Source organism: Heteronotia binoei, chromosome 8 (genome assembly GCF_032191835.1).
Source record: "Heteronotia binoei isolate CCM8104 ecotype False Entrance Well chromosome 8, APGP_CSIRO_Hbin_v1, whole genome shotgun sequence".
NCBI classification, from domain to species: domain Eukaryota; kingdom Metazoa; phylum Chordata; class Lepidosauria; order Squamata; family Gekkonidae; genus Heteronotia; species Heteronotia binoei.
This window is the reverse complement of record NC_083230.1, coordinates 45,425,478-45,440,447: the sequence shown is the minus strand read 5'-3', so window position 1 is coordinate 45,440,447 and position 14,970 is coordinate 45,425,478. Positions and strand designations below refer to the sequence as shown.

The following is a 14,970-nucleotide window of genomic DNA, read 5'->3' as shown; positions in this document are numbered from 1 at the left end:
TAAATCAATTTTAAATTAGTTTTGAAGTCTGGAACAAAATATCTTTAATGAATACATTACACAATTTCATTTTAAGCACCTCCCAAGGAAACCCATCAAGTTCAGCAGATTTGGGGGTTTCACTGAGTTAGGTGACTATAGAGTTACTCTAGGGTAGGCTGTGCTTGGGCATGGCAGCTTGTCAGATAGTGCGTGGAAGTTCCGCGGTTGAGTGTGCTGATAAGAGCAGCCTCGAGGAAAAAATCTACACAGACACAGTCTCAGTAAGCCAGTTGAAACAGTTGTATTGGGTTGAGCAAAAGAGTGGTTAAAGGCAGTTCCAAATAGTCAGTTCACAGTTAGACAGTCCAGCCAGTAGAGAAGTACAGAGTCACAAGTCCAAAAGATTAGTCTACACATACCAGGGTCATAGCCATCATCAATCAAACGGACAGAGTTTCAGTCTGTAATCAAATAGCTCTCCACGTCTCCAACACTCCTTCCTCTCCATTCACCCAAGAGTGGCCGAGGCACAAGCTAAGGACTAGGCTGCTGGTTCTTATGGTAGAGCTGGCCTATCAAGTTACACCCCACTTAACTAGCTTCACATGTCTCTCATTAGCTAGTATAGTTGGAGTTACATAATGTTGCATCAGCAGTTTTTCTCTTAAAGTGCCTGATGCTGTCATTCTCCCCTTATGTAACGACATGTACTATACAGGTTAGCTCATCATAACACATTTCAGTTTCTTATACATTCATTTATACATACAAGACTTCACTGTATCATTTTCTAAGCCCCAAAGATACACAACTTTCTTTGTGCTTTATATGGGTTTGCAGTTTTGTAAATACATCAGCGATGTTGGCATTCGTTTCACAGTATTCCAGTGCTATCAGTTTGTCATCTAAACATTGCTTTACATTATGAAAGCGCACATCTGTATGTTTAGACCTGTTCTTAACTCCATGAGAGGTTGCTAACTGGATAGCTGCCTGATTGTCTTCCCTTACAACAATGGGATTCATGTGACATATGCCAAAATCCAACAATAGTTGTTTAAACCAGATGATTTCTGTACACACTGCGCTCAACGCGGCGTATTCTGCCTCGCAGGTGGACAGGGACACATGTTTTTGTTTCAGTGATCTCCACCCAATTAGGGCGCCTCCCAGAAAGATAGCCATTCCTGTTGTGGACTGTCTAGTTTTAGGATCATTAGCGAAACTAGCATCCGCATAGGCGTACATATTAAGATCACCAGTAGGTGTTAGGAATAAACTCCAGTCTATGGTTTGTTTCAGATATCTTAATATGTGTTTGGCTGCTAGCCAATGCATTTGCCTAGGATCTTTAACAGCTCTAGCCAAAACATTAGTGGCCATGGCTATATCTGGTCTGGACCAGTTTGCGAGATATGTCAGACTTCCAATCAGGGATTGATATATACCTTGATCAAACAGTGGACTCTGTTCACATTCAGATTCATTACATGGTAGCATAGAATTTTGTACCCCTTTACACTGTTCCATTTTGAACTGTTTTAGTAATTGGGATATCTTAGCCCTCTGTGATACCTTGTACCCATCATTTACTTTAGCAATTTCCAAACCCACATACTGCCTGATCTCTCCTAGATCTCTTACAGTGAATTTTGCCTTTAGAGCATCAATTGTGTCATTCATTATTTTGGCAGTTTTGCATATCAGTGCCAGATCATCAACAAAGATTAAGATGATGGAACGTTGCTCCCCTGTTCCCTTCATGAACACACAGGGATCTGCAACTCCTTGTTTATAACCCATCATTTTAAGGTTATCCACCAAATGTTGGTTCCATTCGAACCCGGATTGCTTTAAGCCATACAGGGATTTCTTAAGCAACCAGCAAGTGTTAGCATTATCACCATCATCTGAGACACCTAAGGGTTTTCTCATATATATATTGTGCCTCAGTGGTGCATGTAAGTATGCTGTTTTCACATCAAGGTGCCTAACTAAACATTTCTGCTTGGCAGCAATAGTGAGTGCACAAAACAGTGATGTTGCCTTCAAAGTAGGCGCAAAAGTTTCGTCATAGTCTTGCCCCCCTGTAAAAAACCTTGGGCTACAAGCCTGGCCTTGTACTGAGTAGTACCATCTATGCCAGCCTTCAGCTTATACACCCATTTACATCCTATGAGTCTCTGACCGCTAGGTAGAGTCGTTTCCTCATAGACGTGCTGGCTTTGCAGGGATTCTAGTTCAGACTTCATTGCAGCGCGCCATCCAGCCTGCTCTGCTGCTGATAGGTGCTGTATGCTGTCGTAACTCGAAGGTTCAGCAATCACAGCGCATGTCTGTCCTGGACTATAGCGATCAGGTGGCCTCGTTTCTCGAGCGGACCGCCGAAGAATGGGCTCCTCAGCTGCATCAGACTCAGTCTGTTGTGCTGCCGTCTCAGGTTGCAGAGAAACGCTGGCTCCTGGCGACGTAGGAGTTAACGGTTCTTCCTTGATGTCTCCGTTGCTAAGCGACGGGCTCCTCCTCCCCCTCTCAGGAACGGGTAGCGGCTCTTGTTTCACTCCGGCCGGAATGATTAGAGTTGAGGACGTTCGCTGCCAGCCAACGGTTTTTTCAAGGAAGCTAGCCGATGCGCTAGTCGTTATTTTCTTCTCCCCATCGTGGCAGAACCTGAAAGCTCGGTGATTGTTAGTGTAGCCAACAAACAATAATCTTACAGCTTTATTTTTCCCTTTCCTTCTGAGCTCCTTTGGGATGTGGACGTATGCTGGAATCCCAAAGATCCTGACATGCTCTAAGGAAGGTTTCTTGCCGTACCACGCCTCTGCAGGAATCATACCTGTGGCTGATGACCAAGACAAGTTTAGTATGTGAGAAGCACACATCATGCCTTCTCCCCAGTAACTCATAGGTAAATTACTGTCCTGTAACATGCAAAAGCACATATTGGTCAGGGTTTGATTTCTGCGTTCGCAGAAAGCATTATGCTGAGGTCGGTAGGGGGCGGTGCATTTCCTTTCAATGCCGTGCCTCCTGCACAGAGCAATCATTCGCTCATTACAGAATTCAGTACCGTTGTCACTTAAGATAGTCTTAGGGTACTTCCCTGTCTTGCGGTGCACAAACCGAAGCCAATTATGAAATGCTTGGAATGTTTCTGCCTTGGACCTAAGTAGGTAGCAGAATCCATACCTTGAGAAGTGGTCTTCGATGCATAACGCAAATTTTGCTCCGCCCAGACTCCTTGTAGGGAATGGACCTATCAGGTCGACAAACACCAGGTCGAGTATGGCATCGGACTGAAATTTGCTTGGTGATTTTGCAGCTGCTGCCTTGGATTTCACAGCTTTGCACACCTCACATTCAATGTAACACCCACACGGCTTGGTCTTAATTCCAGCTGCCTGAAGCGTCTTCTTCACTGCCTGGAAATTAAGGTGCCCCAGCCTGCGGTGCCAAAGATGAATGCAGTTATCATGCAGGGGTTCATTAGTACTCACATGCTGTACTGTTTGCTCCCTTTCCAGAAAGTAGAGGTCGCCTTTCCTCTTAGCTTTTGCAGTTATTTCACCTGTACATATATTGCAGTCAGTAGCTGAAAAACAAACTTTATAATTGTGTTCAGTCAATGCAGAAACTGATAACAGATTATAATTCAAGCTTGGAACATTGAGCATTGGGAATTTCCTCCCCAGGCTCGGGATGTTTACAAGACCATTCCCAGCTACATTGGCAGTCAGCCCATTTGCAAGCTTCACGCTCTGACCTTGCGTAGGAGTAAAAGTCTCGAAGAGCTTCCTGTCCTTGGCTATGTGCTCCGTAGCACCGCTGTCAATCATGAATTGCTGGCTACTGCTGGAGGAATTATTAGTGATTACATTGCACCCACCTCCTTTGGTAACTGCTGGAGAATGTTTCTTCTTGTTCAAAGAACACTGGCGTTGCAGGTGTAGTGTGCTCCCACATAAGTAGCACTTACGCACAACCTTTGTTTTCGCTACTACTGCCTTGCACTCTGCCCCTTTAAGAGCCTCCCGGGCAGGAACATTCATTGTTGAATGAAAGTGAGCGGCGTCCTTCCGTCTCATAGCCTCATTCAACAGGCGTTGGGTGATGCTGGACACGTTAATATCAGCTTGTGGAATAATGTCTAGATTAGCCACAAATTGGTCATACGTACTGTCCAGAGAACATAGGATTATATAGGCCTGCTGCAGGGGAGTAAAAATTACCTGCTTGTCCTGCAGCTGGTGTAACATACGAGTCATGTGCTCCAAATGAGTCATCATGTCACCACCGGCCTCCAGACGTGTGGAGAAGAGCTTTTTCATTAGGAAAATGTGTGACCCAACACTTTCTCTCTCATATATCGCCTTTAGTGCATCCCAGCACGACTTGGCTGTATCAGACCCATTGATATGGATGAGTTGTGAATCTTCCAAGGTCAAGCCTAGCAATGCAAGCGCCTTCTCGTCATTGCTCTTATGCTTTGCAATTACCTCGGCATCATCCTCCGCATGTAGTGTAGATATATCGGGGGGGTGTGCTACGTACTCCCACAGCCCCTGGAACTTCAACAGTAGGGTGACCTTCTCTGACCATGTCCCATAATTATCTCCATTAAGCCTCTGTATCAAGAAGCCAGAGATATGAACGCTGGACTCCATGGTTGCCTGAAACACAACAAAGTGCCACGCCCCAAACTGTTCGCTTACTCACGAGTAGACCTTCTGGCGAGTGCTGCAGCCGACAGTGCTTACTCTCACGCAGACCACGCTGGGCCCACAACCGATGTCAGATAGTGCGTGGAAGTTCCGCGGTTGAGTGTGCTGATAAGAGCAGCCTCGAGGAAAAAATCTACACAGACACAGTCTCAGTAAGCCAGTTGAAACAGTTGTATTGGGTTGAGCAAAAGAGTGGTTAAAGGCAGTTCCAAATAGTCAGTTCACAGTTAGACAGTCCAGCCAGTAGAGAAGTACAGAGTCACAAGTCCAAAAGATTAGTCTACACATACCAGGGTCATAGCCATCATCAATCAAACGGACAGAGTTTCAGTCTGTAATCAAATAGCTCTCCACGTCTCCAACACTCCTTCCTCTCCATTCACCCAAGAGTGGCCGAGGCACAAGCTAAGGACTAGGCTGCTGGTTCTTATGGTAGAGCTGGCCTATCAAGTTACACCCCACTTAACTAGCTTCACATGTCTCTCATTAGCTAGTATAGTTGGAGTTACATAATGTTGCATCAGCAGTTTTTCTCTTAAAGTGCCTGATGCTGTCACAGCTTACATTTTAAACTGCTTGAATGTATATAAACATATTAAAGCTGCTTTATATGGAAACAGGTTATCCATCAACAGTGGCTCCTCTAACTGGCAATGGGTCTCCAGTATCTCAAAGAAAGGTATTTTCCAATACCAGCTACCTGTTGAGTGAAGATACCAAATGAAGATGCCAAAAATTCAACCTGGCACTTTCTGCATGGCGATCTGTGGTCTACTGTTAACTCCTATTGCCATTTTTAAACACACAACACAGTTACCTAATACAGAGCAATCTTGCTAAAGCAGCATAAAACTTAACAGATATGCTAAAATACCTGGCTCAGTGACTGCAAAAATATCACTGCATTCTAACTCCTGAACTCACTCATACCCATCATCTAGAAACTTGCATATTATATGAAAACAAGGCTCAAAAATTTGGTCACTGCGTTAACTCTTCACAAAATACCAGATTACCTGCATGTAAGTGACTAGCCCATGGTAGCTCAGTCTCATCAGATCTCAGAAGCTAAGAACAGTTAGTCCTAGTTAGTAATGAGATGGGAGACAATCAAGGGAATTCAAGGGTTGCTATGCAGAGGCAGGAAATGGCAAAACACCTCTGTTTGTTTCTTGCCTTGAAAACCTTATGAGGTTGCCATATGTTGGCTGCTACCTGATGTTGCTTTCCTCCATTAATTTTAACCACACTTCCTGTACTGCTTCAACGTAGCCTTTCCTCTCTTTTTTTCAATATACTTTAAAAAATGTTTTTCAAAAAACCAAATAATAAAAAAACCCTTTACATACAAAGAGCAAGTAAAACAGTACAAATAATCTATCAAATAGTACAGGTTCTTATTTCAATTAAGACTCAGTCCTTTTAGTCTGATTTAGGTAAGTTTGCTTAACAATGAGTAAAAACATCTATGCACATTCTAAGGTAAGTGTTCCTCCCTTTTTAAAAAAAAAATAATGAAGATTTGTAATATTCATTAGCAGGTAGTACACCTTGTTGAAATAGGTAGTCTGCGATTGGGTGCCACATGGAAACAAAGAATTCTTTTTGCTTTACTGATTGGATCATATATGAGGGTTTTCCGCTATTCTCCCTAGAATAAAATGATCCCACAACTTTTTACGCCACTGTTGTATAGATGACAAATTTCCTTTTCAAGGCTCCTATAGTAAGATGATCTTGAGCAACAACTAAAAGAATAATATGTTTTTTACTGAAGGAGACATGGTAGATAGAAATTTGGCAACCAAATAGGTTTTGTTTGCATTACTGTCTAGCATCAGAAAGGGGATATTATCCCCTTGGAGTTTATTAAACAGAGAGTGTTTCAAAACTGTGAGATCCAATAGTTTCTAAAAGTGTTAAAAAACCAACATTCCAATATTTTGTGAGACAGAGTATCAATTTTACCCAGACCACAAGGACAAAGACTATCTGAATACAGAATACAATGAAATCTCCCCTGTAATACTTCAGATGATACATCATGATATAAAATATCTATAAATGAACAAGTCTCTGGAGATAACAAGCAAATACAAAACAAATGCCAGCAGCATAATCTAAAACAAACCAGTCTACCCAGTAACAAACATCCAGTTTAATTCAAATGGCTGACGGAAAATAAAAGATGAAAAATAAAAATATTCACTGTCACTCTAAGCCTAAAGGGAAGGTACTAGTTATGTTTCCTAGTGAAGGACACTTTCTATTCCTCTTGTGGCTTACATCCATGAAGTATAGTCTTATTCATTGACTTTATAGTAACTGAGTAAAGCTCATATTAGAGAGCGACATCCTTAAGATATACTTGACTCCAACCATTTAGGACAGAGGTGTCAAGCTCATTCATTATGAGAGATGGATCTGACATATATGTCACTTTGTTGGGCTGGACCATGCGTGCCATAAAATGTAACATGAGGTACCAGAAATATAAACTTTATAAAGATTATTTCAGAATGGCAAAAGAAGGCTTGACTGGATTAGGTGTAATATGCAGAGGAGTAGTAGGGGAAGCCATTAGGACATTCAGGTTTGACCTTGATCACATCCCTTATGAATATACAGTGGAGGTGAAGAATAAGTTTAAGGAACTAGAGTTGATAGAGTGCCTGAAGAACTATGGGCGAAGGTTCGTGACATTGTACAGAAGGCAGCAATCCGCACCATCCCAAAGAAAAAGAAATGCAAGAAAGCAAAGTGGCTGAATGATAAGGCTTTACAAATAGCTGAGGAAAGAAGGAAAGCGAAAGGCAAAGGTGAAAAGGAAAGATTCATCCAATTAAATGCAGATTTCCAGAGAACAGCAAGGAGAGATAAGGAGGCCTTCCTGAAGGAACAATGCAAAGCAATAGAGGAAAGTAATAGAATGGGAAGGACAAGCAATCTCTTCAAGAAAATGGGAGAAATCAAAGGAACATTTCATGCAAAGATGGTGATGATAAAGGACAAAAATGGTAGGGACCTAACAGAAGTAAGAGAGATCAGGAAAAGGTGGCAAGAATACATAGAAGAATTATACAAGAAGGATCTCAATGTCCTTGACAACCATGATATTTCTGACCTTGAGCATTACTAACAACCAAGGGTCATTTTGTAGAAAAATAGGTGGTGGAGCTCATCCAGGGATTGTTATGCAGCTGCACCTACTATTCAATGGACAAGGTTGGAAGGATACAGTGAAACTGTCAGAAAGGTTCAGGAGCTGCGCTCCTATGAGGTCCCACTGAATTCGAGGCCTGCTAACAACAAAGCGAGCGGTGATGACGGTATCCCAGTTGAGCTATTCAAAGTCCTAAAAGATGATGCTGTTAAAGTGATGCACACATTATATCAGCAAATTTGAAAAATGCAACAGTGGCCACAGGATTGGAAAAGATCAGTTTATATTTCAATCTCAAAGAAGGGTAATGCCAAAGAATCTTCAAACTATCGCACCACTGCACTCATTTCATATGCCAGAAAGGTCATGTTAAAGATCCTACAATCTAGGCTTCAGCAGTATGTAGATCCGGAACTACCTGAAGTTCAACCTGGGTTTTGGAGAGGTAGAGGAACTAGAGATCAAAATGCCAACATTTGATGGGTTATGGCGAAAGCACGGGAGTATCAGAAAAACGTCTATTTCTGTTTCATTGATTACGCTAAAGCCTTGGTGTGGTTCACAACAAACTGTGGAAAGTCCAACAAACTGTGGCAGACCACCTCACACGTCTCCTGAGAAACCTGTATAAGGGTCAAGAAGCAACTGTCAGAACGGGATATGGAACAACTGATTGGTTTAGAATAGGAAAAGGAGTTTGACAAGGATGTATATTGTCACCCTGCTTATTTAATTTATATTCAGAGTACATCATGCAGAATGCTGGCTTGGATGAAACAGAAACCAGAATTGAGATTGCCGGGAAAAACATCTACAACCTCAGATATGCAGATGACACCACTCTAATGGCAGAAAGTGAAGAGGACCTAAAGAACCTCCTGTTGAGGGTGAAAGAGGAGAGCACAAAAGTAGCCTTGAAACGCAACATAAAAAAAAAACTAAGATCATGGCATCCGGCCCCATCATACCTTGGCAAATAGAAGGGGAAGACATGGAAGTAGTGACAGACTTCACATTTCTGGAATCCAAGATCACTGCAGATGGTGACTGTAGCCATGAAATTAAAAGACGTTTGCTTCTTGGGAGAACAGCAATGGCGAACTTGGGCAGCATAATAAAAAGTAGAGAAATCACCCTGCCAACAAAAGTCCATATAGTCAAAGCTATGGTAGTCCCAGTAGTAATGTATGGCTGCGAGAGTTGGACCATAAGGAAGGCCACGCACAGAAGAATAGATGCTTTTGAGCTGTGGTGCTGGAGAAGAATCTTGAGAGACCCTTGGACTGCAAGAAGCTCAAATAAGTCAGTCCTAAGAGAAATCAACCCAGACTGTTCCCTGGAAGGTCAGATGCTGAAGCTCAAATACTTTGGCCATCAAATGAGAAGACAGCACTCACTGGAGAAGATCCTGATGCTGGGAAAGACAGAAAGCAAAAGAAGAAGGGGATGGCAAAAGATGAGATGGCTGGACAGCATTACTGATGTAACTAACATGAATTTGAGCAAACTTTGGAGGATGGTGGAAGACAGGAGGGCCTGGCGTGACTTTGTCCACTGAGTCGCAAAGAGTCGGACTCGACTATGTGACTGAACAACAACAGTAGGTGTGGAGATATCAGCATTGGTAATGAGACAGGAAATCTTGGTCTGAATTTCATCCAGGAGGAGTCAGTTCAGGAAGATGCAAAGAATAAATGGAAATAAGTCTAAAGAAGGGAGCAGTGACTTACAGAAGCTCACACCCTACCACAAATTTTGTTAGTCTATAAGGTGCTACTGGACTCTTACTCTTTCTACTGCTATTAGAAACCACAGCATTCAAAAACCAGTGGGGGTACATTTTAACCTTTCAGGACATTCAGTTGATGACCTAAGAGTAGCATTTCACTTAGAAAGGAATTTCAAAGGGAGATTATAAAGAAAAACTGCTGAATTGCAATTGATAATGAAGCTCAAGGCAATGCATCCTCCAGGTCTGAACTGAGACCTAGGTTTCCATTACCAATGCCTGCTATTGTCTTTTGGCATCTGAAAACACTCCACTCTTCAAGATATAAGGACAAATGGACTCACATTCTAGCTGTGAAGTGAGTAGTAACTCATGAAAGCCCTGCCACAAATTTTGTTAGTTGTTAAGGTGCTACTGGAGCCTTGCTTCCTTCCATTAATATTTGGTTGAGGGCAGCAGCAGCTGCATCTGCTGACACTCCCATCTGCACTCTCTCTGCATCCCCCCCTCCCCTGGGAGAAGTTGGCTCTCCTGGATTTTTATTGCCATCTTTTAGTAGTACTATTTTATTGAGGAAGACTCAGCATGGGTCTTACATTCCGAGTTATACCTCTTATGCCACAGATTTTTCTTAGTATGATGCAACAAGAAATTGAGAAAGAAGACATTTTGTAATGACAGCCAGAATTCTCTTTGCTGCTCACTGGAAACAGATGTATGTACCTACAAAAGAAAAGCTCATAGGAAAAATTTTAAAAATTGCAGAACTAGATGTTCTGACCGATATGGTAAATGGTAAATCTAAGGAAGAGGCATTCGCTAAATGGAAGAAATTTTATGATTGGCTAAAGTAGATCGAAACAAAATATGTAAATAGACCATGTGAATGGAGGGAACAGTAAGTATAATGAAAATTGAAAGGTGAAATTTATAATTATTAGTTAATATTATATAAAACTCTTAAAATTTGTAAGAGAAATGTATTACTAATTGGAAAGGATTTTAGTACGGGAAAATGGAGATATATCCTTCAAACAAGATATTGTATAGCTCATTCTATACTTCCGTGCATAAATTTAATTTGTTTTTCACTAATGACTTACTTGAGAAAAACTGATGAGAAGTGTAAACATTACGTTTTTCCCCCCTATGTTATCATATTGGTCTTTTCAAAGTTGTGATAATATATAAGTGAAAATTAATAAAAAATTATATATATATATAATTTTTTTTAATTTATTATGTAAGTCATGTGAGTGAATTTGTTTTGATTTTACTGGTTGTGAGCCACTCTGAGCCTAGTTCGGTGTGGAGGGTGGGATATAAATCCAATAAACCTTAAACCTGTGATGTTTGAAAAACTAATTTAATATAGCTGCTTTGTGGCTGCAGAGAGAATGAGTTGGTTACAGGGAATCTAAGAAATTTTCAGCACAATCCTAAGGGGGGGATGCTTTGGGAGCAAACTAACCACTACATCGTTAGAAGTTTGAGTTGCACTGCTCTAACCCCCTCCACACCCATGCAAATGGGACTTGCGCCCGTCGTCGGTCGCCTCAGCGTACGCCTGCCCACAGCTGCTGGTGGAGAAGCGCCCCACCTTGCCTGCAGGCAACCGGGGCAGAGAAAGCCATATCAGTGCAGGAGGGGGCAGCCCCAGGCACATGGCCAGCATTAGCTGGCTCCCTAAGACCTTCCAGCCTGGGAACGCCCCCCCCCCGCAAGAGGCGTAAAGTTACGACAAGAAAAATGCTGGCGTATCCCATAGATACTTGTTGAAACAGACAACAAAGTCCGCCTGCGCCACACAAGCTTGCAAACCCCTTAGGGAGCCATGTAATTGCCTCGCTCATTCCCTCATGCCCCAGGATGGGTGAGTCCTCTTCCCAACACCCAATTGCCACTCCCGTCTCCTAGAAAAGTTTCCACCCTGGTCTTGCAAAACTCTTCAGGTAGGGTAGGGCGCATCGCAAGGGAATCTGTCACGGAGCTCCCTGCTGTGTGGACTTAGTGTGAGGGTTGCACAGAGACTTTGGTAGTGGGAGCTGCACAGAGAAAGCACGTAGACAGTACAGTATTTGACTTGCAAGGAGGAGAGCTAAGACTCTACTCAATGGCTAACCTCTCCTATTTCCAATCCCCAACAGATATCTGCCCCCCCGAGGCTCAGTGCACAAGGGTGTTCACACATGGACAAATAAGTGTGATTGCACAGCCTTGTGTTGCCCCCTCCCCTCGCTTGAGGCTGGGCAGATTAACAGCATCTCTGGCACTGGAACCTGGCAACAAGCTTGGGCATGGGGCAGTCCCCCCAGCCCCTGCATGCTGCTGAAGGCCCCCCTTTGTCTGTCCTTTGACTCATTCCCACCCCTGGCAGGGCACGGGGGGGGGGGGTGTCTGGCAACTGCTCCATTGCCTGTGGGGAGGCAAGTCAGCTACTGTTCCTTTAAGAGTGTCCCTGGCTAAGATACAGTCCCATGCTGCAGCTGCCGTAGCTGAGGAATTACAAGCCAGCCAGGAAGGCTTTAACCCAGGACAGGTGGGTGTACGTTGGCTGGTTCCATCATGTGCTGCGGGGTTGGGTTTTTTTGTTCATCCACCCCCCTGCCACTTCTGCTGCCCGTCAGGACAGGACCTCCCTGACTGCAAGTGGCATGGCACTCCTCCCCTAGTGCAATGGGTCTCTTTCTCTGTTTTGCAGATGCGAATTCAACAGAGGTTTCTGTGTGTGGCAATTCAACAACAACAACAACAAAATTTTATTTGCATCCCGCCCTCCCCGCCGGAGCAGGCTCAGGGCGGCTAACAGCACCATTCAAGTTTCAATTATACAGAGATGAATAAAATTACATTTTAACATTATGAACATTTCAATTAAAATTCTGGTTAAGTTTTTAAAAAGTAAATTAAATTAGATTGATAAAAGTGCTAATGCTATGTTTGTTTTTTATGATGGCGGTTTTCATTAGCAGTTTCCTTTTTCATCAGCGAAAGCTAGTCGGAAGAGGAAGGTCTTGCAGGCCCTGCGGAATTGTTCAAGATCCCGCAAGGCCCGCATTTCCTCTGGAAGTTGGTTCCATAGGCTCGGGGCTATAGAGGAGAAGGCCCGGTTACGGGTGCTTTGCAGCTTCACCTCTCTCGGTCCGGGGGTAGTCAACAAGTTTTTCCCGGCTGACCTCAGTGCTCTCTGGGGTTCATAATGGGAGAGGCGGTCCCTAAGGTAGACAGGTCCTCGACCATATAGGGCTTTAAAGGTAATGACCAGCACTTTGTAACGGACCCGGTATATAACTGGCAGCCAGTGCAGTTCGCGCAGTCCAGGCTGTATGTGCTCCCATTTAGGAAGCCCCAACGACAGTCTAGCTGCTGCATTCTGCACCAGCTGCAGCTTCCGGGTTCGGTACAGAGGCAGCCCCATGTAGAGGGCATTGCAGTAATCCAGTCTCGAGGTGACCGTTGCATGAAGCACTGTTGCCAGATCTTGGCGCTCTAGGAAGGGAGCCAACTGCTTTGCCCGCCTTAGATGGAAAAAGGCTGACTTGGCAGTGGCTGCAATCTGGGCCTCCATTGATAATGAAGGCTCCAGTAAAACTCCCAGGCTCCTAACTCGGTGCACCGCTTTCAGTGGCACCCCGTCGAAGACCGGGAGAGGTATTTCCCCTTCCCGAGCGCCCCGACCCAGACAAAGGACTTCTGTCTTCGCTGGATTCAATTTCAGCCTGCTCCTCCTCAACCAAGTTGCCATATCCTGCAAGGCCCAGTCTAAATTCTCTGGGACGCAGTCAGGCCGGCCGTCCATCAGCAGATAGAGTTGGGTGTCATCTGCATATTGATGGCACCCAAGTCCATGTCTCCTGGCAATCTGTGCAAGGGGGCGCATATAGATATTAAATAGCATTGGTGAGAGAACTGCCCCCTGAGGCACTCCACAATCCAGTGTGCACCTCCGGGACCGCTTGCCCCCAATTGCCACCCTTTGTCCCCGATCCTCGAGGAAGGAGGAGAGCCATTGTAAGGCAGACCCCCTCACCCCTACATCGGCGAGGCGGCGGGTCAGTAGCCGATGGTCGACTGTGTCGAACGTGGCCGACAGGTCCAGCAACATCAGCACCGCCACACCGCCCCGATCCAGCGCCCCGATCAAACCCAGCCCCCCTCTACTCAGCCACCTGCTCCTCCCCTCCCTTCCGAGTGGAGCCTGCCCTGCAAGACTTTCCAACTTCCACCTGGGATGCTATTCTACTTGGTTGCAGCACAATGAAACCTTAGATGTGCAACTACTTTGTCTCTCCTGCTTGGCTTCTGCTTCACTCCACTCTGTCCCCCCTCCCCGCCATTCTGTCAGTGGGCTTTCCGAGGGAATGTCTCAGAAGGTGGACTCACTTGTTTCTTGGGGAGGGGGTGGGGGGAAACTATGAGCCGCTGTGAGGCTGGACAGGGGAGGGGGTCTTTGCCCTACACATCCCATGGAAGGGAGGGATGGCCTTGGGCCAGGTGCCTAACCTCAACCTGGCCAGCCCAGCTAATGGAGAGGATGCATGGCCGATGTCTCACACTCTGAGTTCTGTGGCCCCCAGAGGAGGAGTTCCATGCACACAGCAGGGGGTGTCAGGGCAACATGGAGTGTCTGAGAGTCTGTGTTGGGAGGAGGTTGCCTGTGGAATTTGGTGGCATGCTGGAACTCTGTCTGCTCATTCCCATACACACATTCCAGCTGGTGTCTTTGGAAGCAGACTCGTGCACTTTGTGCTTCCTGTTTACTTGTGGCTAGCCAGGGGGTGCATGACTCTGCCCATCTGCCTGCCATTGGCACGAGTTTCTGACAGTGGGTGGGCACAAGGGGGTTGACAGCCTCTCCGGAGCAGGCTTTCCACCTCTTCCCCAGTCATGTGCAACAGACTGGCCAATCCAGTGGTCCTGCGCTGCCCCATCCCTGCCCCCACCCCCTCCTTGGCAGTGAGCCAATAGTGTACACACGGGGGGATCACCATGGTGATGGCTTCTCTCTTGTGCCTGCTCGTCCAGCTATGTTCCCTTCCCCTCCCCACCTGGAGTAACTTCTCCCCTTTGGAAGCTGACTAACGCCACCTAAGTTAGTTCTACACTTGGGCGGGACTCCACGGCGGAACTCAGGATTGGTTTGCCTGTCATATTTAACAATACTGTATCTGCTTTGGACTTTCAATGTCTAAAACTCTCTATTCAGAAGCACTTCACTGAAGAAAAATGAAAAATATATAGGTGAAAGAGTATCAGGCCCACGGAGCCTGATGGACCCGGAACTGGCTGGACAAATGTAGCTTTCTAGATTCTAGATTTTTGTGATTATACTGTATAGTTTTAATGTACAATGTAAAATTTTAAGGTTTTTA

The 14,970-nt window shown here is 44.8% G+C and overlaps 1 protein-coding gene across 2 annotated transcripts in view; it reads right to left on the bottom strand.

Annotated features, from left to right (window-relative positions):
• MON2 (MON2 homolog, regulator of endosome-to-Golgi trafficking) overlaps positions 1-14,970 on the bottom strand; it is a 131,345-nt gene that overhangs the window by 102,255 nt on the left and 14,120 nt on the right. The gene's annotated exons all lie outside the window — the stretch shown is intronic.